The sequence below is a fragment of the Mustela putorius genome, unplaced genomic scaffold (assembly GCF_011764305.1).
Source record: "Mustela putorius furo isolate JIRA1106 unplaced genomic scaffold, ASM1176430v1.1 tig00000461_pilon_pilon_pilon, whole genome shotgun sequence".
Lineage (NCBI taxonomy): Eukaryota > Metazoa > Chordata > Mammalia > Carnivora > Mustelidae > Mustela > Mustela putorius.
The window spans coordinates 2,725,839-2,753,405 of record NW_025421390.1 but is presented as its reverse complement, the minus strand read 5'-3'; the positions used below and the strand labels follow the sequence as shown (position 1 = coordinate 2,753,405).

Here is a 27,567-nt window from a genome sequence, read left to right as displayed (position 1 = left end):
TAAATACATGGGAAGCTGTTTGATATCTTTAGACATTAGGGATACATAAGTGAAAACCACAATGGGCCACTATTACACACCTATTAGAATGGCTAAAACAAAGAGCTGAATACAAAATGTTGGCCATGATGAGCAGTGACAGGAACTCTCATTCATTGCTGCTGGAAAAGCAAAATGGTATAGTCAATTTAGAAAAAGATTTAGCCATTTCTTATAAAGTGAAATTTATATTTATCACATGACCCAGCAGCAATCCCACTCCTAGGTATTTATCTGATCAAAACTTATGTTCACATAAAAATGTGTAGGTGAGTATTTTTTTGTAATTCCCCCAAACAAGCAATCAAGGTATAAATTAATACACAAACTGGTAATCCATACAATGGAACATCATTCGGTAATAAAAAGGAACAAACTATTGATTCATGTAACAATATGGGTGAATTTGAATGCATTTTAGGAAGAGGAACATGATTGTTGGGGCTGGTTGATAAATCCACGGAGATCCATTATTGTATTTTCTATTTTTGTATGTAATTGAGAATTTCCATAATAATAGTTTTTAAATGGTATTTTGATAGAGTATTTTAATGACATCACAATGTCCAGATATGACACAAACGTGATTAAAGTTCCATATTCTGATGCCAAAAGCCACATCTAAAATGTTGCGCAGCAAAATGCTAAATGGAGACCAAATCTGAAAATATAAATTATTTCATTTAATATCTTAAGATACACAATCAGAAAGCTTTTGAATGGTTTCCAGTACACAATTCTGAGAGGAAATAAGAATCTGGCTCATTGGTTTTAAGAATTTAACTTGCCTGCATACTAGAAACAGTGCAGAAAGCTACATAGAAAAAAGTCTAGGCTCTGGCCTTGAGAGGCAGGCCAACCGAGTTCCAGGACAGAGTTCGGGGTTACAAGTGAGTACTTTTCCTTCTGTGTGTCTGTCAATGTATGATATGTTACAGAACAAAGAAGTTGGCTACAAGCTGTCTCTACTAGTATTTTCTTTAACTTGAGACTAAAGTTCAAGAACAGCCAGTAATCAATCACTCCTACAGATCTCTTGAGATCACTTCTGAAGATGAGGCTCATGGAATTCTATTTACTCCCCAGTATAGGACTACCTGAAAGTTTTCCCCCACTATTCTAAGCTATAATCAGACCATGCTGAAGTTTCAGCACTTCTATCCACCCTCTACCAAAAAAGTCACCACTCTAAAAAAATTCTGAGTAGTTTCTCAGGTAATGATAGCGTTCTATTATCTTGATAGGGATTTGGGATACACAGTTGTAAGCATTTGTTAAAATTTAGGGATTTACATGTAAGATTTTGCATTTAATTGTATATAAATTGCACTTCAAAATTTGAAAAATTTTGCGCCTGGGTGGCTCAGTGGGTTGAAGCCTCTGCCTTCCATTCAGGTCATGATCCCAGGGTCCTGGGATCGAGCCTCACATGGGGCTCTGCTCAGCAGGCAGGCTGCTTCCTCCTCTCTCTCTGCCTGCCTCTCTGCCTACTTGTGATCTCTGTCTGTCAAATAAATAAGTAAAATCTTTTTAAAAATTTTTGGAAAAGCCATCAACAAATCTTTAATTCTATTAATGATATGCATGTTGAATTATTTAGGGGGACATATAATGATGTATGTGATTTACTTGGGAATGCATGAAAAATAAGATGAATAGATGATTGGATAGAGAAATGAATAGACATGTGATAAACTAAGTAAAATGCAAAATGTTAATGGTAGAATCCAGACGGTCAGTGTATAATATATACTATAAAACTCTCTCAGTTTTGCTGTATGTTTTCTAAATTTGCATAATAAAGTGTTTGAAAAACTATCAAGAAACTTAATGCCACCCTAATTCAGCAGGAAATGCAAAAGAGGCTACCACCATGATTAGATCTGTATTCTGATTACCAGGTGTTATATAGTGCTTTAGACCTAATCTAATTTCCTGGATTCTGATCTCCTGTGGTTTTTAGTACTTAAAACTAGTTACCTTATCATCCCTCCACTTTGACTTTCTGGTTTACCTGTTAATTTGCTCATTCATTTTCAAATACTTATCTTTGCCTACTCTGAACAAGGCCCTGTGTCAGTGTTGGGGAATATTGCCTCTGTCCCCACGGGGTTTCCATCTATGGCTTATTCCCAGTAAACAGTACCTCTACTCCCTTAATTCTGTGAGGAATGTTGGTTCCTGCATCTCTGGCTCAGGCTACACCATCAGGACCATTTTATCGCGGAATACTGTTGGCTCCACACAAAGGGCTAGGAGGTTTTTTTGGAGGGGGGTGTATGAAAAATGTTTTATATTTGGAAAAAAAAAATCTCCAATCTACAAAAAACAAACTGCAAAATCCTCTACATTCTCTAGGCTGTAGAAACACCTTCCAGTCATCCTGAGTTCTCCCTTTCTCACAGCTTTGGATCCCATAGGACTGCCAAGTGGCATTTCTGTTCCCAGGGGCAAATCTGGTCCTAATGTGGATGCTGTAGTGGAGTAAGGAACCCCAACAGTCAGAAGGATGCCTGAGCTATCATAGCCTTTGACTTTGCTCTTTGGCCTCCCTTGGGCTGATTCCTTGTTTCCCACGCTATCTTCTGATTTCCAAGTAGGTCTGCAGAGAGAATGCAGCGTTTGAATATTTCTCGTCCCTGTACCAGGGACCTGTTGACTCAAGTCAACAGGTAAAGTAGCTTAAAATTAAGAGTTGTTACATCACATGCCTAGAATTCAGGGAGGAAAAAACCACCAGTCATGTCAACATCCTCCTCTGTCCCCACCCCCCATCATCATTATCATCGCTTCTGGGCATTAATTTCTCAGTGTAAATTAAGTTGGTAATATAATGACTGAGGAAGGGGGCTGAGGCATATTTGGGCTCACTCTATCAGCCACAGCCTCAGCTTCGAAGGGTTCTGGTTGACTCATGGGTCCTACAGTGTTTTTCTTAGCTTCTGGGGTTTCTAAATGCCATTCTTCTCCCCTTGTTGACTTGCCTTCTGACCTCACACAAGGCCCATTTTACCAACTGGGACTTTAGCTTTTGTTTCTCCACTTTTAGCTCTGTTATTTCAGGGTTCCTTGGTCAAGACCCAATCAACGCAGGGCCCTTGGGCCACAGTGATGCTCCTGTGGCTTGTGCTCACCACATACATAGAGCTGGGACCTAGACAAGTTTTTTGAACATGAAACTCTATAATTATAAAGATTTCCACCTAGAACGTATTGACAGATGCAGAATATTAGTTTTAAAGCATTTGTTTGAACAAAAGCAAACAACCGAATAGTGCCTTATAAACCAGTCTTTAATGAAGACTGAGAGCATTGTGGATATTTTATTTTTATTGCTTGGTAATTATGCCTGCATGATTCACAAAATTGCTGTAACATTCCTGATTTTTATTGTTCCCCCAGGAAATCCTTCTCTCTTTTAAATGAAGTGCATTTTATTTGTTGAATGCATGGGGCACCTCTACCCTGTTATAGAATTCAATACGGTAAATACACATAAAGAGCTATGTGGTTTGATTATTTTAACAGAGGATTAGCTCCCTACAGGGAACGGTGATTTGTATCCCTTACCCTTTGGAATCAAAAGGAGACTGATGACAGGAGTTTGCAAAGACTGTGTTGAGATGATTGAATCTTGAGTCATCTTCACATCTCTAGTCTGTTGTGTTCACTTGGATAACTATGAACAGATGGAAATCCATTGATCTGATAGGGACCCCACAGAACTCACTGCATAGGATCTACCCCAGCCTGGCACTACCTTTTCTGCATTTTCTTCTCTTACAGTTTGAAAAAGTTATAGAGAAGAAAATGAGTGCCTGCGCGCGCGCGCAACGTGTGTGTATAAGTTGTTTCAGTTACCCTCAGTTCTGGTACTCAGTATTATTCAAATATATTCATATAATGTTATGGCTGCTTAATTGACTCGTTTTTTATGTACTTACATACACAGCCTCGCAGCGTATAGTTCAATACAATTTAGCACCTCGATGTGAAAGGCACTGAGCCATTTTAAATCTTTTATGGAACGAAGTAGGGTATAAACCAACCAACTAACAAACTATAGAATACAATGTGGGAGATGCAAAGAACACTATACTAGTCCTAACCTTACTAGAACCTAGGGGATATTCTGATTAAAGGCCAAACCAATACTTTATATTTCATAATGAATTGTGATATCAAGAATTATTAGGGGCGCCTAGGTGACTCCGTGGGTTAAAGCCTCTGCCTTCTGCTCAGGTCATGATCTCAGGGTCCTGGGATCGAGCCCCTCATCGGGCTCTCTGCTCAGCAGGGAGCCTGCCTCCCCCTCTCTCTTGCGTGCCTCTCTGCCTACTTGTGATCTCGCTGTCAAATAAACAATAAAATCTTAAAAAAAAAGAATTATTAATAAAATAATGATTAGGGGCACCCAGACGTAATGTGTCTGTAATGAAGGCAGACACATAACACAGTCAGTTATGCGTCTGCCTTCAGCTCAGGTCATGATTCCAGGGTTCTGGGATTGAGTCCCACATCTGTATCTCTGCTCAATGGGGAGCCTGCTTCTCCTTCTCACTCTCCTTCTCTCTCTCTCTAATAAACAAATAAAATCCTTTCCAAAAATTTTTAAAATATTTTATTTATTTGTCAGAGAGATGAGAGAGTGAGCACAAGCAGGCAGAGTGGCAGGAAGAGGCAGAGAGAGAAGCAGGCTCTGTGCTGAGCAAGGACCCTGATGAGGGACTCGATCCCAGGACCCGGGGATCATGACCTGAGCCAAAGGCAGTGGCTTAACCAACTGAGCCACCCAGGTGTCCCTAAATAAATCTTTTAAAAAAAGAAAAAAATAATGATCAGAGCTCTTTTTATAAGTATATGAAGGAGAGCCTACATTTACTCATAGATATTTATTATTCATTAAGCATTACATAAATAGTATTTATTATTATTTATATAATAGGTAAAGTACTATATGTTAACCATTTTTCAGGATTAACTATTTTATGTTAAAGCTATATGAGAAGATACTGTCTGAACCTCTCTACCAGATATATGAAATTTTAACATAACTGTGGGAATTCAACATATTTTGATTTGTCACCAGGCACAAGACATTGGTCACCATCCCCACCTCTCCATCCTGGTCCTTCCTCACTCCCACCCCCAACCTCCCTTGAATTAGGATAGATAAGAGAAGTATAAATGTGATATAACCAGGCAAATCTTCTGATGAGCTTTCACTATCGCATACCAACTACCTTGGTCATTACAGTGGCATTTGTATGTTTCACACACTTTCATTCAGTTTGTTCCACAAACAAAGCTTAATGTGCTATGTGCAAAATTGCTACAGATACATTCTCAACATTCCCAACACACGTTTAAAAAAAAAAAAAAAACAACGGTTATGTTTTCGATGATTGAATAAAATCCGGAGGTGGTGGTTTTTTGCTGTTGTTTGGTAATAAGACTCACATTTGCTGAGAATTAGGTGAGGATTTTCAGGGGCAGGAAGCCTGTTGAAGCACTTGCTGTTAAACCGTCAGCTGACAGCGTTTGTCAAACCACAAGTATCCCGGGCTGGGCTTCAGCAGGTCAGAGCCTGGCCGCTTGCCTTCGGTGCTCAGGGCCTCCCGCCTGCCCTGGCCCCTGCACCCTGCCCACTGCCCACTGCCATCCGTGGTGTGCCTTTGCGAGGGTGGGGTGGGGGTAGGAACTCTCACCTTTCACCCCATGCACTTCTGTGCTGCCTGCATTTCTCCCACATGTGCCTTTTGGTGAGAACCTCTAAGTTCTACTCGCTTTTGTCTGCTCTTTCCAAAGACATGTATTTCTTACACTTTAATTATGAACGTCAGGTGTTCATCATGGGCCGCCCTGCACCCAGCTTCTCATACTTTATACTCCTTCCTGCTTCCCCAGCCTTCTCCTTTCTCCATTCTCACCTTTTGCTTTTCCTCCTCTCTCCTGGGGTTCCAGCTCTGCCTTTACTTTCTTTCTTCTTTTGCGTGGGTTTTGGTGGACTATACCTCTGTAGGATCTGCTTTAGAGATTCACTGAATGTCCTCATTTGTAATTACACCCACTATTTGTTACTGTGGTGGTTGTTCCTTTAGGCCTTGGTTTCAAGAGATTTGTCCAAAGTGACTTCTGCATTGAGTGGCATATTTCTCAACTTCCCTTATTTTCTCCCCTCACATATTTTGAGAAGGAATTAAGGAAAACACATGTTCTTCCTCTTCCTCCAAGTTCTTTCGCCCCCATGGCTTGTACAGCATATTTGTTAACAGCAGAATTTTCTTTTAAAGCAAAAGGAAACCATTGCTAAAGGAGACAAAATTAACTAAAAGGCACACTGAGTGGCTGGGTATGTCAGGGTCTGATTTAGATGTGAGAAGAGGAGCAGAAGTAGTTTTTGTATTTTAGCAAGTGAGGAGGCCTCCTGGACTAGTTTCAAGAATACCATCAGAGAAACTCTATTAAAAAAATAAAAAATAAAATCCAACAAAATTGAGTGGGGAAGATAAGCCAGTCTCTTGTTACTGTAAGTGTCAGAGATCCTGGTTGTGTATTTTAAATGCACTTATTTACTTAATATCAAAAGGCATACATATCTTCCTGACCCCTGTTCTTAACCTCCATTCCTTCTCTGTGGAGTCCTGACCTTTCCTCGTAGCCCCTCCCACACCGACCTTGGATGGGGGCCATCAGGATTACTCCCAGGTAGTCTGGGTCTCCAAGGCAACACCAGTTCGCCAGATTGCTCCTAGGCCGGCCATCCGTTTCTGTGCACGGAGAAAATGCTAGAATGAGTCATAGTCCTCCTTTCCTAACAAAAGGACATTGTATCGTGCTGTTTGATTTGGGCTCTTGCATGCCACTTGTGGTTGCAAACTTATGGTAGAGGAGGCACAGTTCCAGGGACACACCTCTCAAGTTACATTAGAATGATTTGATTTGGTGTGCCCCAGTAGATTGTGAGATCTTTTAAGGCTGCGACACTTTTCTTTATCTTTGATCCCCAGCCCTAAGCACATTTGTGCCTAGCTCAGGATATGTATTAAACAAAGGTTGCTTGGTTAGAATGCTACAGCAGGCGGGAAAGGGCAAAAGCTGGGCTCTACCCTTGAGGGGAAGAGGTCCCTGTACGTGGCCGCAACACCTTCACAGGGCCAGCAGAGGGCGCACTTGCATCAGTAGACAGAGAGCGGTTCCTTACCCCCACTTGTTTACTCGAACGTTAGTTACCTTTTGGGTGAACCGAAGGCCTGAGACTGCAGACATTTAAACTTAAACCTGGCACACACGCATCAGGACACACACACACCAGCTGTACAGATGAAGCGTGTGTCACATTCAGTCCAAAGGCGCAGGAACAATCCAGAATTAAGGAATACTAAGCCATGACATCTCTCATAGAATCGAACCTAAAGAAAAATTACCTAGTGTTTAATAATTTTAAAGTTGGAATGCTGCTTACACTCACTTGACAAACTAGTTCCTGTAATCCGGCTACCACATTTCTCCGACAAGGAAACTGACGTTTATGAAATTTGTCCTCTAGACTCCTGAAGAGGAGATCCACAGAAAAATTTTCCTTCTTTCAGCATTAAGTTTTAGGCGTGTTTTGAAAACATGCGGAAAGATGGCCAGTTGGAAAAACTACATCTAGAATCCTTTTATCTCTCTTTCATACCTTCTCATATACTTTAAAATATGGGCATAATGTACATATAAAATATGTAAAATATAACATGTAAAAATATATAATATTTATATATAAATGACTGAAATTAAATTTAAAATCTAAGTACATATAAGCACACACACACATAAAGAGGCAGCGATGCCTAGTGATTCAGCTTATGGCTGTGGCCTGGATTTGAATTCTGGCTCTGTCATTTATTAGCTGTGTGACCTAGCAAGTTACTTAACCTCTTTGTGACTTAATTTCCTCATCTATAAGTGTCGTTAATCACAATACATATTTTATTAGATTACTTTAAGGATTCAATAAGTTAATCTTTGTATAAACCTTCTAGGACAGTGCTTGGGACATAAAAAGTACTGTAATAATTTTCTGCTAACTAAAATACATAAAAATTTGGAAAGACACTATTAAAAAAATAAATAAGGACAACATTCCAAAGGTTCTTTTAAAAGCGTAGAAGTTGGCTTTTAATATATCTTTGCAGGGGGAGGAATCAATTGTGTGATAAATAAAAAAGTGTGAGAAAGAACGTGTAGTTAATTAACCTGACCAAAAGGCTTTACATTACAATTTCAGGAGCGACTCCGGTGTCCAAGGTCCAGAAAAGTTTTCTAATAGCTTTTTTTTTTCCCTTTTGGAAAGCTTAAAAGAAAACACCCAAACTAAAATCCTCAAACCTTCCAAGAATCAAGTGCTTGGAGCATTTTAAATGTACCTGCCCCTCCTGTTGGCTTGTTTCTGACGAACCATGACTCTTTCTCCAAGGCCATGACTCTTTCTCCAAGGCCGGTTGTCAGTCCTCATCCTCCTCCTTCTCCTGATGTCCCCATTTGAAGGCAGCCTTTACTTGTGTCCTCTTTTTCTGCTGGGGCTGTAGGGAGTTACCTGGCAGGAAAAAGAAACAGGATAGTATGTTCGTGCTAAGTGGGAAGTCTGGGAGGTCTCAACTTCAGGGCGAGCCACGGCAAAGGGAATCCCTTGCTCTGCATGAGACAAACAGCTCACGTCCCTGCCAAAGACCTGGGCGGAGGGCAGTCTGGACCAGCTTGCAGGGGCTGTCACTGGACAAGTTAAGGCAACTCTAAAAAGGGCAGAAGGGGAGCACTTGCGTTGCTGTCACAGGCCCTCCTTGGGCCCAGCAGGAAAGCCACCCTCCAGGAAATGTCCCAGGAGAGGAGCCTGGAGCCTCCTCAGAGCCCAGGAGTGGAGCGGGGGTTCTTGTAGAAGGGAAAGGGGTCTATAAAAGAGACGCTGGCTGTAAGGGGACAGAATGGGTGTCAAAGGTCCTGGGCTCAGGATTCTTTGAAAAGTGAGGACGGGCCATCTGGCTGGCTCAGTGGGTAGAGCATGTGACTCTTGATCTTAGGGTGTGAATTCAAGCCCCATGTTGGGTGTAGAGATCAAGGGAAGGAAGAAGGAAAGAAAGAAAGAAAAGTGTGGACAATGAAGTAGGCTGGGGTTTAAGGGCCCGTTAACAGAACGCATACAAGAAATTCTCCCTAGTTAGCAGGAAGGGAGGGGTCTGAGCGCCTCTCTGGCTTCTCAAACTTGCAGATGAGTGGGAATCACCTGGGGACCTTGTAAAAACTCGGATTCTGATTCAGAGGTATGGAATACTGCCTCTAATTCTGCCTTTCTAACAAGTTCCCTGGTGAGCCTGCTGATCCCAGGACACTGCTTTCAGAAGCAAAGGTCTCTCCCGTTTGAATCTGGAGGTCATGGAGCATAGACCCAATCACTGGGCAAATTCTTGCAGCTCCAGTTTACATTCAAGGTTGTCTGCAGGTTCCCAGGTAGTAAAAGCATTTAAGGAGGAGTTCATTTATGGGGCAAGGAGGGAAAGGAGTCTTGGATTTAGGGTGTCCTCACCAACCTCCCAGGTGCCTGGGGGCTAGGAAGAAGAATGGCCCAATCTACCCATAAGTGGGGAAATAATAATAAGGGAGATAATCAGTAATCAGAAGAACTGGTGAGGCAAAAGATGCTAATAACTGAAGGTCCCAAAGCAGCCCCTAAATTCCCTGCAGGCAGCTTTTCACATGCTACCTGGAGGCTGCCACTGAGAGGTTTTGAAACAAGATCCTGGGTTACCCCATAGAAGCACTTGCCAAACCAGGTGACCCATTGAGAGAAGCTGCTAATTGTAATAGCGGCAGAATGTTATCTGTACTAAGTTCAAAACAGTTTTCCAGGGGGAAATGAGGACAGGCCAAGGCAGCCAAAAAGGGCTGGGTGTTGCCTTTGCAGAAAGCTGAGTTACACAGGCAAACAGCGTTGCCAGGTGTCCTGTATTGAACCGGACAGTGTGGTATTTTGGCTTCTGGTGTATTAAAACGCAGCAATACCTGTTTTTAAAAAATCATTATTATTTCAGATGTACTTTTCTTACATTTGGGTTGATTTTGAATCAGCAGAGGTTTGTAATTTTAGCTTTTAGTTACTCCTTCTGCTAAGTGTTGAATGGACAAACACAACTTAAAGGGGCCGTAGGATTCTTTTGAAATGTGAGGAATCCTTTTATGTATCTGTGTGCGAGGAAACTGCTCCAACACTAATGTTAAGTATTCTGTTAAGTAAAGTCAAAATCTGTCCCTTGGAAGGGGAGAGTACACTCTGCAAATAAAGTGTTTTGTTTCCTCAGTCTCTGTGGGGTGGGTATTTCTGTAATCCTATTTACCCAGGATGCAGGGAAATGCAATCATCTTGGGCACCAACGGTTATTAGAGGGTTTACCATGGGCCCGACACTGTGTGAGACTCGATGTCCTCTACCCCTTTCTGCAACAATCCCATGAGGAAGATGTTCTATTTGTCCCCATTTCACAGTTAGGGGAAACAGTGTCACTGAGTCCCAAAACCAAATTCCTCTTTTTTCTCAGATCCCTCATCCAATTTATAACAAGTTCTGTCTGTCTGTGATCACTCCGAAATAGATCCCAAACTCTGACATTTTTTCAACTTAGCTCAGGCCCTCCTTATCCATCTTGCTTGAACATTGCATTAGCCTTCAGCAGCCCCCAGTGCCTCTCTAATCCCCTAGGACTCTCTTCTCTACACCCAGCAGCCAGAGGGGTCTTTTTATTTTTATTTTTTTAAAAGTGTTTTTATTTGAGCGTCGTGGACGCAATGTTACATTAGATTTACGCATACAACATAGCTGATTCCGCTTCTTTATACTCTAGGCTGTGCTCACTAAAGCGAAACTACTATCTGTCCCCATGCGGAGCTATTTCAGTGTCACCAACTCTATTCCCTGTGTCCCACCTTTCATCCCTGTGACTAATTCATTCCATAACTGGAAGTCTACATCTTCCCAGAGTGGTCTGTTTTAAATTGTAAGTCACGCCATGTACTCTCCCGTGACTTCCCTTCACATTTAAAATAAAATTCACAGTCCTTTCCAGGCCTTACAAGGCCCTACGTGATCTGCATGATAATTCTTCATTCAGTCAACAAGCATTTGTGGAGGCCTACTATGTGCCAGGCACTGTTTTAGATGCCGGGCATCTTATTCCTATATAGAGCTTGCATTCCAGTGGGAGGAAACAATAGCACAAGAAATATGTCGGCTATCAGGTGGTAATGAGTTCTAGAAAGAAAAGGACAATGGGGACGTGCCTGGGTGGCTCATAGAGCTTGCTGACCTTTGATCTGGGGGGTTGTAAGTTTGAGCTCTACCATGTAGAGATTACTAAAAAAAATAATGAACTTAAAAAAGAAACAAAAGGAGAATAGTGAGTGCCGAGTGGCAGTGAGGGTCCACCAGGATGGCCAAGAAGATAGCCAGTGAAGTCTTTCTGAGAAAGTGGCACTACAGCAGAAACCTGAAGGTAGGGGCACCTGGGTGGCTCAGTGGGTTGAAGCCTCTGCCTTTAGCTCAGGTCATGGTCTCAGGGTCCTGGATCAAGCCCTACATCAGGCTCTCTGCTCCGTGGGGAGCCTGCTTCCCCCTCTCTCTGCCTGCCTTTCTGCCTACTTGTAAAGTCTCTCTCTGTCAAATAAATAAATAAAATATTAAAAAAAAAAAAAAAGAAAGAAAGAAACCTGAAGGTAAGGAAGGAGTGAGCCCAGGGGATTCTGGAGGAAGAGCATTCCAGATAGGTGGAGCAGCAAGTGCAAAGGCCCTGAGGAAGAGTGTGCTTGGCTTGTTTGAGGAACAGCAAAGAGGCACCTGTGGCTAGAACAGAGACAGGAAGGTAGGGGAGTAAGCAGAGGTCAGAGAGATCCTGGGTGGGGGTTGGGGTAAGATCAGGCCATGTAGGAACTTGTATGTCCCTACCACACCCCTACTCCTGGGGCCTGGATTTTGAGTGGGTGGGCTTCTGGGGAAGAATGTGAGCAGGGCAGTGATGTGATCCTGGAGAAAGGCATAGTCTTGCTTGGAATCAGATGCAAGACCAATAATGGAGACAAAGGTCAGAAGGGAGGCAATGCGGGAAGAGGGATCCAGTGTTGCCCATGGATCTGGGAAACGAGGATAGAAGATCAAGCACTGGATGTGCCAAGGGCAGAGATCTAGCAAATGAGGCCCTTGCCGTGGGGTGGTGGCCGCAGCTTGCTGGAGAGGGTCCAGAGAGAACGGGGAGAAGGAGGTAAAGACTGTGAGCGAAAGCGTTCATGCTGTAGAGATTGTCAGAAGCCTGAGGTGGTGGGTCATCAAGAGATGAATTTGTGACAGTGGAGGAAAGTACTGCAGTTCCTTATGCTGGTGGTATCACAAAGGAGAAAGAAGGACACTTGCTGGAGAAGGCTGGAGGGATGGAGCGTGCATACCTGCCAGAAGGCCTTCAGCCCTGGCACCCACAGGACGGAGGGTGAGGATGGATACAGGGGCAGCTGGGAGCTTGTGGATGTCCTTGACTGCTTTGCTGTTGTTCTCAGTGAGATAGGAAGTCTGTCAGTGAAGACGAAGATCGGGGAGGAAGTGTTACAGATTTGAGGAAAGAAAGAGGACATGTAGCTGGGAGCTGAGTTTATGCAACGGAATAGTTAATACACTGGACTTTGGATCTAAGCTGATTAAGGATGAGAGTGAGGATATGAGGGAGGAGGGGGCAATAAAAAGGTAGGGAAGGAGTGGACCACTGGAGGGTCCAATGGAGCTGGAGAAATTTTGGTGTTGGGGGACTACAGGGCTAGGAAGATGGGGGGGCTGGAAATCGGAATTCTTCATGTGCCACCATTCTTTCTCCTATACTCCATTTCAGCTCACCTACCTTACTGTTGTTCCTTGTTTCTGCCGCAGGGCCTTTGTAGTTGCCATTCTCTTCACATCTCTTCATGGCTGGTTCTCTAAGTCTATTCAGCTCTCTGCTCTAATGTCACATCCTCAGGGAGGTTTTGTTCGATCGTCCAGATCGAAAAAAGTCTGTCCCTTGACTCTGTTTCATTTTTCTTCATGACATTTATTGCTTCCTAGAATTATGCTATATTCATTCATACGTTTATATTCTATGTCTCCCACTAGAATGTAAGCTCCATAAGGGTAGAAATATTGTTTTATACACCATTTTATCTCTAACACATAATAATGGGCACTCAATAAACAGTTGCTGAATGAATAGTGAATGAATAAACTGGCTCAAGTTCACTCAAGTAGTAAGTAATGGAGCCAAGATTCCCACCCAGAAGTCTGACTCTAGAGCTTTTGCTCTTAGGCACTCATAGGACTGAAGGTGAAAGTGACAGAGGGAGAGGCAGACGGCTGTACCTCCAAGGGAGATTTTAACCTCTGAGATTTTGGTTGCTTCCCCATGATGGAGTTTGAGGGGAGGAAGAGAAAAACAGTTATACTGGTATTGGAAAAGGCAGAAAGTAGAAGAATAAAAATAATTTACTGGATAGAAAACGCTCTAGAAGGACACAAAACAACTCAGTAACATTGTACAGGTCTGAGATTGGGATATTCATCAAAGGTCACTTAAGCATTACGTGTGTGTGTGTGTGTTTGAGAGAGAGAAAGAGAGAAAGAGAGAGAGAGAAAGAGAATGCATTAAGGGAGCGTTTTTGAATTAAAAATGAAAATGCAAAAAAAAAATACCCACTTTTTTTTTTTTTTTTTTTAAAGGGAGAAAAAAGAACACTGCAGACTATCTGGTGATGAGAGGAAAGGCTAAAACTTAAGCCACCTTTTCTGGGAGAGCAATGGGTTTAGAAGATTAAGCCATGCAAAGATTTTAAACCATTCGTTTTCTGGATGGACATCTTCAAGGTGTCCTTGGGAATGACTCAGAGCACCGATGCTTGTGATGCAAAACTCACTCCTGGGTGTTATTTTCCATTTGCGAACTGGTTGGATCCACTTGAGTCAAACTGTGCTTTTGTAGACTTGGTTGCTTCTTTTGGAAGTATTCTTTCAAATTAGGTTACAGAAACAAGAGCTGAATTACACAGACAGCTGCAGAAACAGATTTCTCCTTTCAAATGTAAGATGAAAAAGGGAATATTGAGAGTACTCCTTTAGTGTTGAAACAGACCAACTTTCTTGGTAAAGTTGTTTCTTCACAGTCAGGAATTGGGGGGTGCGGTGTCCACAGGCCTTGAAGAGGCAGCCAGGCCCCCTTCAGGGCAGAAGTTGGGGTCATGCAGATGGGTGTTTGAATTCTGTTCCTCTCCTCATAGTCAGATGACTTTGGTCAAGGCGTTTTAACCCTGTTACTTGCGTCATTTGTAAACTCCTTGTTCCTGAAACTCCCTCGTGGGGTTGCTGTGAGGGTTAATTGAGAGGGTGTGTATCTTGTTGCAGACTGATTTGCTTGATAAATGGAAGTTATTATGTAAATTGCTGGCAGACTACTGCTTGCTTTTGTGCACTCACGTTTTTGTTCTAGATCTGTTGTTCATAGACAGCATGACTATCTAATTTATCATCCAAAGTGAGACCTTTTGAGAATGAAAGAGTACAGCAAACCAGAGTGGACTCTGGGCTTCCAGGAGTAGGTTAGGACTAACCCCAGGCCAACCTGGATGTGTGGTCACCTTCCCAAAGACTTAACTCCTGGTGATACAGGAGCCAGTAGGAGAGATCTGGCTGTTGTCATCCCTTCTGCTGGAGGGATGACAAGTAAAAGGAGGAGAGCTTGGGGCAAGGTGGGCCTTGCCCATATTGGTAAGCTAGTTAGGAACCAATGACCCAGTGTTTGGAAAATGTTAAGAGCAGAAGAAGGCAGTGTGCCTGGGGGGGGGGGGTCCTCAGTCAGTCGTGTGTCTGATTTCGGCTCTGGGTCCTGGGATCCAGCCCCACATCAGGCTTCCTGATGGGAGCCTGTTTCTCCTTTCTCTTCTTCTGCCTACTCTTCCCTCTGCTTGTGCTCTTTCTTTCTGTCAAATAAACAAATAAAGTAAAAAGAAAGAAAGAAATAGAGAAAAAAAATAGAGGAAGCCCTCTTTTCCCGCTCCCTTGCCATCTATGATTTGGCAGAGGCCTTCCCTCTGTTGGGTCCAGATTGGTCTGGAGTTTAAAATAGCCAGCATGTGCCAAGGCAGCATCAAACCTATAGGGTTAGGGTGAAGACCCCAGCATGGTTATAAGTATGCCTTTTCTTGGGAGTCAGACCCCATGCATTTATGCTACTGTGTTTATTTCTCTGCTACTTGCCAGTGCAGTGGTACCCAAATTTGCAGGAATTTAAGGATAAACTGGCATTACTTTAAAACACCTATTTTCAGATTGCCACTGTAGACCTCTGAATCCAAATCTCTTAACATTCTGTCTGTTTAAACTAGCATCCTGGGGACACCTGAGTGGCTCAGCTGGTTAAGCATTTGCTTTTGGCTCAGGTCATGATCCCAGGGTCCTGGGGTGGAGGCCCATGTCAGGCTCCCTGCTTGGTGGGGAGTCTGCTGCTTCCTCTCCCTCTGCCCCTTCCCCTGCTTGTGCTTTCTCTCAAATAAATAAATAAATAAATAAAATCTTAAAAATAATAATAAGCTAGCATCCTGGCCACGCAAAGTTAGAAGACATTGCCCTTGTCCTGACAAAAGTTGTTTAAACTTTCTAGCTTTGATTTGGTCGTGCCATGGGATGCTAAGAAATGCTTTTTGTATGTAACTTTGTATCAACTGTACTTCAACGTAAAAAAAATTCCTTTTGTTATCTCATGCTCGGGTCTCAGGTATGAAAGGAAAAAAGCATCAAGGAGCCTTTGCTGGAGCAAAGATAATGAGGCCACGACTCCCAGAAGAAATATGAATGCCTGGGACAGGGTTTAGGGTTCGGTGGTCTCTGCTTCTGGCTCTATAGTCACCTGGGGGCTCTTTTTTGGTGTCAACCTTGGAGGAACTGAGTTTTATTTTTATTAGAAAAGCAGTGATTCCATATCCTTATACTTTATCTCTCTATCGCTCTTTGTCTTCTTTCCCCATCATGATTCCAGAAAGAGTTGTTTATTCTTTCTGTCTTCACTGCCTTCATTCTTATTGACTCTTGACTGATCTGGTCAACCTGGGCAGGTTAATGAAGGACTCTGGGTCTCAGTTTCCTCACCCTGACTTGTGGATGAGGTCATGCCAGAAACATCGTCCCTGGCAGATAGCAAAATGTGCTCTTGATTCCTTCACTTCCTTTACCTACTTCTGCCCCCCAGAAAGAGATGAACTTTCTCCTCCTAAAATTGTTAGTTACCCCATTGGAAGATTCAGCGGTACACTTCTTTGTCGATATTCAAGACTATACTCAGTTCTTGAAATTCTTATTCTTTTCTCATATTTATGCCACTTTTCCCAGTGTTTGTCCTGGTTCTTTTTCCTTTGCATACACCTTACATGTAGGTGTACTGATGAAGATATATAGTTGGTTAAAGCCTCTGCCTTCGGCTCAGGTCATGATCCCAGGGTGCTGGGATCCAGCCCCGCATTGGGCTCTCTGCTCAGCAGGGTCCCTGCTGAGCAGAGAGCCTGCTTCCCTTCCTCTCTCTCTGCCTGCCTCTCTGCCTACTTGTGATCTCTGTCTGTCAAATAAATAAATAAAATCCTTTAAAAAAAAATAAAGTATCATCATGAAGACTGTGGAAAGATGCAGGAATGATTACTTTAACATCCTAAATAGAAAGAGTGCCATAGAGAATGCTACATGTTAAAAATAGGTAAGGAGCTTTTGGTCTTAAGAAGGTATTATGACAGCATTATGTGATTTGAAGACATCCTACCCAAGCCACAGCCACAGCGAAGATCCCCCAAGGGCAGCAGACGTGCAGAGAACACCAACTGATGAGAATTAAGGTGCCATTTGCTGGGCCTGAATGCCCCTGTGGGCGTCAGGCCTGAAGACTGGCTTTATCTTCCAGGCATAAATAGACTTACCTCTGCAGGAGCACATCAGAGAGAGATGCCTCTGCCTGAGAGGGCAGGGTTTCAACAATGAACAAAGGAGCTGCAAAGAAGAGAGATTGTCTCTTGGGTGTGCTGGGGCAGGCTCATATAAGCTTGAGAGAGCAGATTCTGATCATCTCTTTCTAATTCTCCGTTTAGCGGACTTCAGGTTGAAATTAGTCCTTGCAGGAATATTTACATGGTGGAAATTGGTGAACACTACAAAGTGTGGCCTCCCACTCCCTACCTTTGCTCAAAGCTGAATGTTAACTATCAGCACACCACCAGGGGAGGGCAGGTAACATGGCCAGAGAACATGCAACACTCCCTTCCTCTGAGTTGGCTCTGGATTAAAAATGGGGAGAACAGGGGCACCTGGGTGGCTCAGAGGGTTAAGCCTCTGCCTTGGGCTCAAGTCATGTCTCAGGGTCCTGGGATCTAGTTCCGCATCGGGCTCTCTGCTCAGCGGGGAGCCTGCTTCCCTCTCTCTGCCTACTTGTGATCTCTCTTTCTCTGTCAAATAAATAAAATCTTTTTTAAAAAAATGGGGAGAGCATTAGATCGACATCTAAATTTGCATCTGCAACAACAGAGATGACAATGACAACCCACTGAGCACGGCTGGGTATTCTGCATCACTGTATTGAGCACTTCCCATGCATAACCTTAATTTATACTCAAATCCAAGCACTTCCTGTGCATAACCTTAATTTATACTCAAATCGCTTTATGAAACAGGAACCGTCATTACCTCTGTTTTACACATGAGGAAACTGAGAGTCAGACTAAGTAATTTGTCTAGTGTTATATTGTTGGTGAATAGAAGATTCTGGATTCCAGTCCAGGCAAGTCCTCTCTAGAACATCAGCTCTGACTTCCACATAACCCCTTCCTGAGAAAGGGGGGCAGAGAGAGTGACAAAGTTCCTTCTCCAACTAGCACTTGACAGTATGTATTACTATGATAGAATGTTTATATTTTAAAAAATAGATTCTTTTGTGTATTGTGATACAGTTTGTACATAAGGGTTTTAGATATGCAAAGTAATACTATTTATGTTCATGGATATTCACATAGGTAGTAAAGGTATAAAGATGTACATGGAGATAATGTAGGTACATAGCTATATATATTTATTTTAAAGATTTTTATTTATTTATTTGGCAGACAGAGATCACAAGTAGGCAGAGAGGCAGGCAGAGAGAGAGGAGGACGCAGTCTCCCCGCTGAGCAGAGAGCCCGATGCGGGACTCGATCCCAGGACCCTGAGATCATGACCTGAGCCGAAGGCAAAGTCTTTAACCCACTGAGCCACCCAGGCGCCCCGGGTTATTTCTATTTTTGAGGGGAGCTATTCTGCATAATGTTGCGATAACATTCATGTGTATGTTATTGCTAGTACATATGCCTTCAGTTCTCTTAGGAATATATCTAGGAGTAGATATGTTGGATCATACAGTAACTCTGTTTAACTTCTAGAGGAACTGCCAAATTTTTTTCCAAAGCATAGGCCAGCAGCTTTTAAAAGAACTTTTTTTTTATGACTGTAAAGATAATACATTATATAACCATTAGAGAAACTTTGAAAAATGCAGGGAAGAATCAGGACAAAAATAAAAGTCATTCCCACTTTATATTACTTATGGATAATGATTGTTAACACCGTGATCACTTTTTACTATGTGCACACACACAATCAGCATTATGCTATATATACTTTTTTTTTTTAAAGATTTTATTTATTTATTTGACAGACAGAGATCACAAGTAGGCAGAGAGGCAGGCAGAGAGAGAGAGAGAGAGGAGGAAGCAGGCTCTCTGCTGAGCAGAGAGCCCCATGTGGGGCTCGATCCCAGGACCCTGGGATCATAACCTGAGCCGAAGGCAGAGGCTTTAACCCACTGAGCCACCCAGGCGCCCCATATATACTTTTGAAATTTGCTTTTTCTTCACTTATAAAAGATATGAATTTTTTGAGTTGTTAAATGGTCTTCTAAAATATGATTTTAAAATGGTTACATATTGGACGCCTGAGTGGCTCGGTGGGTTAAGCCTCTGCCTTCAGCTCAGGTCATGATCCCAGGGCCCTGGGTTCGAGCCCCACATCGGGCTCTCTGCTCTGCGGGGAGCCTGCTTCCTCCTCTCTCTGCCTATCTCTCTGCCTACTTAATAAATAAATAAAATCTTTAAAAAAAAGGCTACATATTATTATTTTGTATGAATATACCAGGATTCATTTAATTCATATTCTTTTGGTGGATAATAGCAATAATTCTAATTTTTCCCTGATAGCTGTGTAACAAATATCCTTGGTATATAAATTGTAGTGTTTATGATTATTTTCCTAGGATAAATTCCTAGAAATTGAATTAAGTATGTATAATTTTTGAATGTTTTTTATACAGATTACCAAGTTGTCATCTAAAAAGGTTGTATCCACCTAGGTTGGTTTCCAGCAGCAAGCAAGATGGACTGTCTCCCTCATGCTGGACTATTGGTCATTATGTTTTAAATCTCTGCTAATTTAATGAACTGCAAAGGACTGTATCAATGTTTGCTTGGTATTTCTTTGATTATCATTGAGAATGAAATTTTTTCCCTCATGCCTATCAGTCATTTGTATTTCCTTTTTTAATGTCCTGTGTTTCATGTATTTGGCCTGTTTTTCTAACTCAGTGTTGCCTCGTTATTCAGTTGGAAGAGTTTGTTCTAATCGAGTGTCTTTTTCTTTTACAAATTTTTCTCTTCTTTACAAAAGTAATAGATGCTCAATGTAAAAATACAAGAGAATTGTAATAATATAAAACACAAACACTGAAAATCTCCAAAGTTATACCCTCAAATTAATAATTTGGTGTATGTTTCCTCCTAATTTTTTTTCTATCCATATTCTACCAATTACATTTCTTCTCAAAATTGGAATCATACCTATTGTATTTAACTTGATTTTTGACTTACTAAATCTTATACATATCCCATTGACAAATATACAGCTTTATTTTATTTTTAAAAAATCATTTTATTTTTTAAAGATTTTGCTTATTATTTATCTGAGAGAGAGCCCGCATGCACTTGTGGCCTGTGCAAAAGCAGGGGGAGCAGCAGAGGGAGAAGCGGACTCCCCACTGAACAGGGAGCAGGATCTGGGCTCAGTTGCAAGACCTTGGGAACATGACCTGAGCCGAAGGCAGCTGCTTAACAAACAGAGCCACTCAGGCTCCCCCAGCTTATCTTTTTTAATAGTTGTGTGCTATCATGACTATATTATGTTTTAAACATGAATAGTTGTACATTTTTACTGAATTATATTATTAAGTCTTTTTTTATGATGTAGTGCTTAACTTTTATGTGTAGAAAGAAGGTTCTCAATTTTTTATGGGAGTTCTCTGTACTGTTCAAGAAACTACCCTCATTTTCAGAGACAAGTTATGCTGTGAAATTGTGAAGACTGTTGACCCATCTTGGAAACTGTAGGAGGAGTCTAAAAAACTGCTTTGCAAATGAAGGGGGGAAGACACTGTTTTGAGCAAATAAAATGGATTAAAGTTCCTATTTTAAGTGAATAAAATTCAAAGTACATTACCTTTTTGGCTGGTCTCAACAGCTCATTTCTAGAAGGTTGAAATGCATCAGTAGCCTTTGAAAGAGAGAATTCTTACTTCCCTGAAACATTCATAAAAAAAATTTATGATCACTGGGTTAGGTGCTAGGAATGCAATGACAAGGGAGCATCGACACACACACACACACACACAAAACACATGGCCCCTGCTCTTAAGAGTTTCCAGTCACAGGGAGACAAACATTATTCAAATAATCATACAAGTTAATATATAAAAATTAACTGCAGTGTGTGCAATGGAAGAAGAGTAGAGGACAGAATTCAGAGGGATCTGCCCCAGGCCTGGAAGATTTTGGAAAGCTAACTTTGGATGTGTCAGCGGTGCAGGAGTTGGGGGTCTAGGGTGGGGATGTGGGGTTTGGTGGCAGGGGGAGGGTACATTTCTGGGGGGAGAAACCCTGAAGCCAGCTGGAAAGAGCTCAAGCCTTGGGCAACAGAGAGCGAACTCAACTGCCTACAGAGAAGAAAGGTTGTGGGAGAGGAAGAAGCATGCTTCTGCTGAAGTATTTAAATTCAAACAGTTTTTCTCATCTACAAATGGTATGATGGGGGTGCCCCTGGCTGGCTCAGTCAGTGGAGCATGCAGCTCTTAATAGTGGGGCTGTTAAGTTTGAGCCCCATGCTGGGTGGAGAGATTACTTAAAAATAAAATCTTTAAAAAAGAAAAATAAATGGTATGACTACAGGCTATCGATTTGTGATCCCTGCTTTACACGGAATGTGAGATCACTAAATGGTGACTGAATTCCTGAAAGAGTTCTGAAACAGCAGCATCTTCAAAGAATTCCAGAATATGAATGCTGGGTAGAAGACAATGATCCAGCAAGTGTTCCTGAGTTGGGAAAGGAAAAGCCAGGAATGAACAAGACCTTACTAAAGTCCAGGAAAAGAAGGCCTTTTAAGAAGGACGCAGTTGAGTATGGCTAAGAGATCAAGGAAAATGAGGAACTGAAGTACTGACTTCTGCAAAATGCCTAAACTGTGCTGATACTGTTTAAGAAGTCCCATGCTCAGTGGGTTAAGCGCTGCCTTCGGCTCAGGTCATGATCTCAGGGTCCTGGGATGGAGTCCCGCATCGGGCTCTCTGCTCAGCAGGGAGCCTGCTTCCCTCTCTCTCTCTCTGCCTGCCTCTCAGTGTACTTGTGATTTCTCTCTGTCAAATAAATAAATAAAATCTTTAAAAAAAAAAAAAGAAGTCCCATGCATCCTCTGAATTGTGTCTTTTGCCTGATTGGGAGTGGGTGTGGCTGGGTTAGATCCAGCACGAGCTCCTAGAGACCCCACCTCATTCTAGCAACAACCAGCATGATGTAATAAACAAGACAAGTATAAGATAAACACATTTTTGACAAGGTATTTATTACCACATGCTTTAATATCAGAGAGACTCAAGTGGGCTCACATCAAAAACCATGAAGCATGTATTTCTTCTGCAGTGCTGTAAAGATAGGTATCTGATAAATCTAGGTCTTTAGAACCAAAGCTCTATGAAATGTACTATTGCCTTTATTTAAGATAGATTGTTGAAGGTACAGGAATCAGCTATTGAAAAACCGCAGAACCCCACCCCTGTTGTATCTTTATTTGTGGAAGAAGTATTCTGAAAAATGTCCCATAGAACAGGATGAAAGTCATTTTCTAAGTTGTAATTATAAGGCTTTATTATCAAAACTGATGTTTTCCAAGATAAAAACAGAGCACATAATGATTAATGAACTCAACAGAAAGATTCCAAAATAAAGTTTCTACAAATTTAGTTCTTAAACAACTGTAAATAGATAGTATATGTAGCTTAACAGAATTAAAAATTCTCAAGGCTCTCACAAAGTTACTCCTCATCAAGAATAAAATTCTACATGAATGGGAATTAAATTCAGAAAAAAAATTAGTTAACATAATTGAATGTAATTAATCATTATTAAAATATCAAAACAGAGCAGTACATTTGAGTATATATATGTAGTGCTTTTTAAGGCTCTAGTGAGACACACTTTCAAATGTAGCTAAGCAATGTAGTAATGTATTAGTCACAAATGTAGTTAAGATTATAGAAAAATAAGTTATGGATATGATTGATGAATAAATAAATCGATATACATAAACACATATAATTTTCTCTTATAGGATTTTAGGAAAATATGTGTCATAGTTAATTCTTTCTATATTGTATTTTACTTACAAGTTAAGAACTTAATGAATAATTATTTGGTATTAAATGGTTCAGTAGGACTTACCCATATATGCTGTCCTTTATATACATTATTGCATTTTTGAAGATCTATAATTTTCAACAACAAACCTCAAAAGTATTAAATTTCTTCTTCCTTAAATCTTGGATCCTATAATAAGATTAATCTTCCTAAAATTCTTTCATCTTATTAGTGCCACATAGATAATTATTCAGTGGCTCCCATTTTCTACAGAATAAAGTTCAGCTCTTTATTCTGGCATTCAAAATATTCCATGCTTTGACCTCAAACTTTATTTTCAAACCAGGCCATGCTCTTCACTGACTCAGTATTAGCGAAGCTCATTCTAACCCTGAGCTGTGTTCCTCACTTCAATGTTGCACTTTTTCATCTTCAAATCCTATGGTTGGTTGGTTTGCTTGCTCCTTTATTTATTTATTCAGTAGGCTCCACATTCCAGGTGGGGCTTGAACTCAAAATGGTGAAATCAGGAGTCCCATGTTCTACTGACTGAGCCAGCCAGGTACCCCAAACCCTATGATCTTTAAATGTTCCATTTGACTCCCACTTCCCTTGTGAAAATTTCCCTAATGTTTCTGATGCCTTCCTCTAATCTTATCTTTAACACTCATGCTGGCTTTTAAATAGCCACTCTCATGGACTGTTACCGAACTAGTTCCTGTTTTTAAGACTTGTCTCTTCTCCCAAATGGGAAATTCCTTGATTAGTGCCTATGGTGCCTAGCACAATCCTGAGTATCTAATAAGTACATGCTAGTATCATCTTAATTACTTCTGATATTTTATTCTTACATTTTTTCTTTCCATCTCCAGAAACAGCACAACAAAAGCCCAAGCTTACTGCTGCTGTAGTGTGTCATTCTCTTCAGAAGCCAACTGACTTTGCTATTTGCTCCATTTAATGCGTGAACTTCACTGTGCAACTGAAATATATGGAATCTGGAATTTTCTTCAAACCAGGGGCTAACACCTTTAATTTCATCAAGTTTTAAGTAAGTTTCTGTCTTTTCTGATAAATATGTATTTACAGATATTTTCCTTTTATTTTTTTGAAGATTAAAAAATATCATTTGCGAGAGAGAGACAGACAGCACAAACAAGGGGAGAGGAAGAGGAAGAAGGAAAAGCAGACTCCCTGCTGAGCTGGGAGCCTGACATGGAGCTCAATACCAGGACCTGGAGATCATGATCTGAAGTGAATGAAGGCAGATGCTTAACCATCTGAGCCACCCAGGCACCCCAGATTTTTTTTCCTTTTAATGGACTATTTTGGATGTTCAATCAATTTCTCTGAATTATAGAGTTTTAAAATAACTGCCAAGTTTTTCCTTCCACTGATTGTGATTTTTTTTTTCCTTTTTCCTGTCCTTCCTAACTGAGCAAAGGGAAGGGGGTATAGAAGTGGTAGGATATACGCTTTTTAAAAGCCCACACTGGGCTGGGTGTAGAAAAGCATAAATTATGGTCCTAACTTCCTCTACTGCACAGACAGCTTTGCTCTGCTTAAAATTGTTATGCTGGAGCTTCACATCTACAAATCCAAGGCAGCTATAATCCCAAACCAGCATGGTTCTCTTCCACCATGTAACTGTAGCGACCATTTATTAATCACCTCCTATATGTCAGATACAATGTTGATTACTTCATCTCTCACATAATTATCATAAATAAGGGAATCATGATTCTCATTTTACAGAAGAGAAAACTGAGGCTTAGAGATGTTAAGTAATTGGAACAACTAGTAAGTGGCACCGCTGAAGTTTGGATGCACAACGAATTCTAAAGTCTCTGCTGTTTTCACTACATCTTGCAATATTGGTACCGTGTATTGCCAGGAATTCTACTTGGGGAATATTGGGGCTTGTACTGATGACCTTGTTGGCTATTGGGAAGGACAGAATAATAATAAAATATTTCAACGTGTTTGAGGAGGCTCACCAGCACTCCTCTCCTGCATACATTTGCTCCAATCTTATTTAGTTGTTCCCACCCCAACAATTTACATTACAGTTTACACCAAATTTGGCACTGTCCCTTTTGTAATGGAATATCTGATCCCATGTCTTGGTAGGTAGAAGGAGAGCTGGCAGTTTTTACCTTTGTTAAGGAACAAGACAAAAACAATAGAATGAAATCAACACAGCAATATAAGAATATATATACATGTATTTCTTATGTATTTTAGAATTTCTGCCTGTAATAGACCACAGAAGACAAACTTAAATAAGACTACGTATTCTTCTTGTTCTGACAGATGAATTTGAATTTTCAGCTGTTAGTTTACTTATTTGAAAAAGTCAATAGAAGGAAATTCCAGTGTGACAAGAATTTTGACAGTCCCTCAATATTATCTCTAACGAAATCTAGTTACATGGTGAACTTTCAGGAAGGATGTAGCTGTGGATGTAGGTTTCAATCGGGCCATTACTCTTACTTTAGTTATACTGTATGTGGCAATTCCCATTGCTGTTTTATTAGGGCCATGGGAGGGGAGAGGCTATTCTATATTTTTCTACACTTGAGAGTTTACCATATAATGTTCTCTTGGTAATCTAAAAGTCTAAAGATTTCTATGCTGATTTAACCAATGTTTTACATTGAGTTGGCCAGAAGTTTATTAATAAGTATTTGCCACCAAACAGCTCTAACTATGTAAATATGTATTACATAATTACATTAAGGATACTTTGTGTTTATGAGTCAACAACCTTTCACTGTTGCATCATTTTTACTATTAGGTATTTAAAATGCTTTTATAAATCAGACTTTTTTGGTTTGTTTAAAAAAATACTAATTTTTAGTAGGCTACTGGGATGCAGTTTTCAATGGCGTTGACAGTTATGGTGCTATAGAAAGAACCTATACCTGGAATCTAACTTTATAGAGTCTAGGCTCTGCCTCTTGATTTTTATCTTGAACAAATCACTTCATTTATTTACTCATCTACAGGAAGGGGATCATAATTCCCATCCCACAGTGTTTTTTATGAAGACTATTTGGCATATAGGAGCTGTTCTACAGAGGCAAAATTGGGTTTAAGGGACAGCAGCATGGCAAGGAACTTTACTCAGGGGGAATTGGGGAGGGGCTTTTTATGGAGTTTGAACTAAACATTATTAGTCACAGAGCCCAAGTACTATGTATGGTAGGCCTAGAATACCTCTCCCTGAAATTCTACTTCCAAAGACTAGACTTCCCCACTGGGGGTGAACCCAAGCCCCGGGGTATGTTTTGTGATTTTTGTCCTTGTTGCCCTTTCCCCAAGACTGGACATTTTGGAGAATCCATTCCTTCATCTTTGTATCCTCCTGGGAACCAAACAGATCATTAGTGTAAGTGCTTAATGTGCTCAATATTAGACAAAGTCCCCATACAGATCAGTGAGTCAGATTGGCAACTGAATAACCATTAGCAATATTTAAGTTACAGCCAACTTTAAGTTCTTCCTGTAAGGACCTATTTAGCCAGAGCGCTTCCATCCAGTTAAACAATAATTTTGTTGTTTAAAACTTAAACTGTCCCTAACTCCCTTCCCCTAGGCGACTGCCTTAAAAACAAGTCCCGGAAACCGGTCCCAGGTAACAAAGCCCAAATACAAGGGTGGATCAGGCCAGGTGGAGACATAGGATTATTGCGGGGATCAGTTGGGGGGCGCATACTGTCTCCCTAGTTACCAAGGAGTATGGGCCCTACCCTTTGGGCACCTTTTGGGCGCCAATTCTGACCAAAGTAGGCTGGTTCAGATATCTACTAGGGTAAATGGTAATTCAGTTGGTCACTTATATGTGACCTAACATGACTGCAGCTTTCTCTGTGTTACAATTTCATTGACCACCTGTGCGGGCCAGGCCCAACCACATGGTCTTTGCCGGGGAAAAGCTAGTCTGTGAAGCAGAGAGAGGTCGTCCTCTCTGTTAGAGGCGTGGCCCCAAACCTTTGGTTTGATTGATGCTTGGCTTGAAATCAAGCTTTGCTTGACCTTCGCTTTGTATCAGTCTCGCTCTTTTAATCACGGACCCATTATTGGGGGACCTAACACTTCCTTCTCTCCAAAGGAAAGAACAGTGGTGTTTTTCCTAAAAGAAAATCTTAAATTGAATTGGGTTGGTAGCATTCAGCCTAAAGCCTCCAAAGAAATTAGATGCAAGGTTGGGGAGGAGGATAATTAACCTTACTTTGCGCTCTGGTAGGAGCCCTTAACTAGAGCCTGGGCGTTGGTCCCAAGAGGAATGGCCATCCCACCCAACCCGAGTTGTGGGGTGTCAGGCAGAAAGCTGTCTCCATCCCTCCAAGCCACTGTGGCTGGGTTTCTGGTCTTGAGAGATGCAGATGAAGTGGTGTGAAGGGTTGGGCTTTTTTTTTTGTTCCTAAAAATGCAACGAACAAAAAAAAAAGTACAACAATCCAAACCCAACCATCTTGTCGCGCGCCAGCCTTCTTCCCGGGTGGCGCCGCCTCTGGTTGCCCGCGCTCCGTAAGGCACAGCGCCCGCGTCCTAGCGAACGCCGTCAGCCGCCCAACGGCCGGGCTCCGCCGGATCCGGTACCGCGCTCTGCGCCGCCCCTCTGCAAGGGAGAAAACCAAGCAGCCCGGGACCCTCCCCCCTTCCAGCCGCACCGCGGGCGGCGCCGGTTATTGGTGACGGTTGTTGACACCGGAAGGACTCCCGCCTCACCTCACCCACTGCCCCTCC

At 41.6% G+C, this 27,567-nt stretch overlaps 1 protein-coding gene across 2 annotated transcripts in view; it reads left to right on the top strand.

Moving 5' to 3' along the window:
* The first annotated feature begins 652 nt into the window (after positions 1–652).
* The window catches only part of TRIM13 (tripartite motif containing 13), a 40,830-nt gene continuing 13,915 nt past the window's right edge, over positions 653–27,567 (top strand). The window contains exons 1-2 of one of the 2 annotated variants that reach the window (XM_004775232.3): positions 653–929; positions 23,688–23,866. The gene's annotated coding sequence lies outside the window, so the exon portion shown is untranslated. Of the gene's footprint in view, positions 930–22,054; positions 22,116–23,687; positions 23,867–27,567 lie in introns of those variants that run through there. The other variant, XM_004775233.3, reaches the window with a different exon arrangement.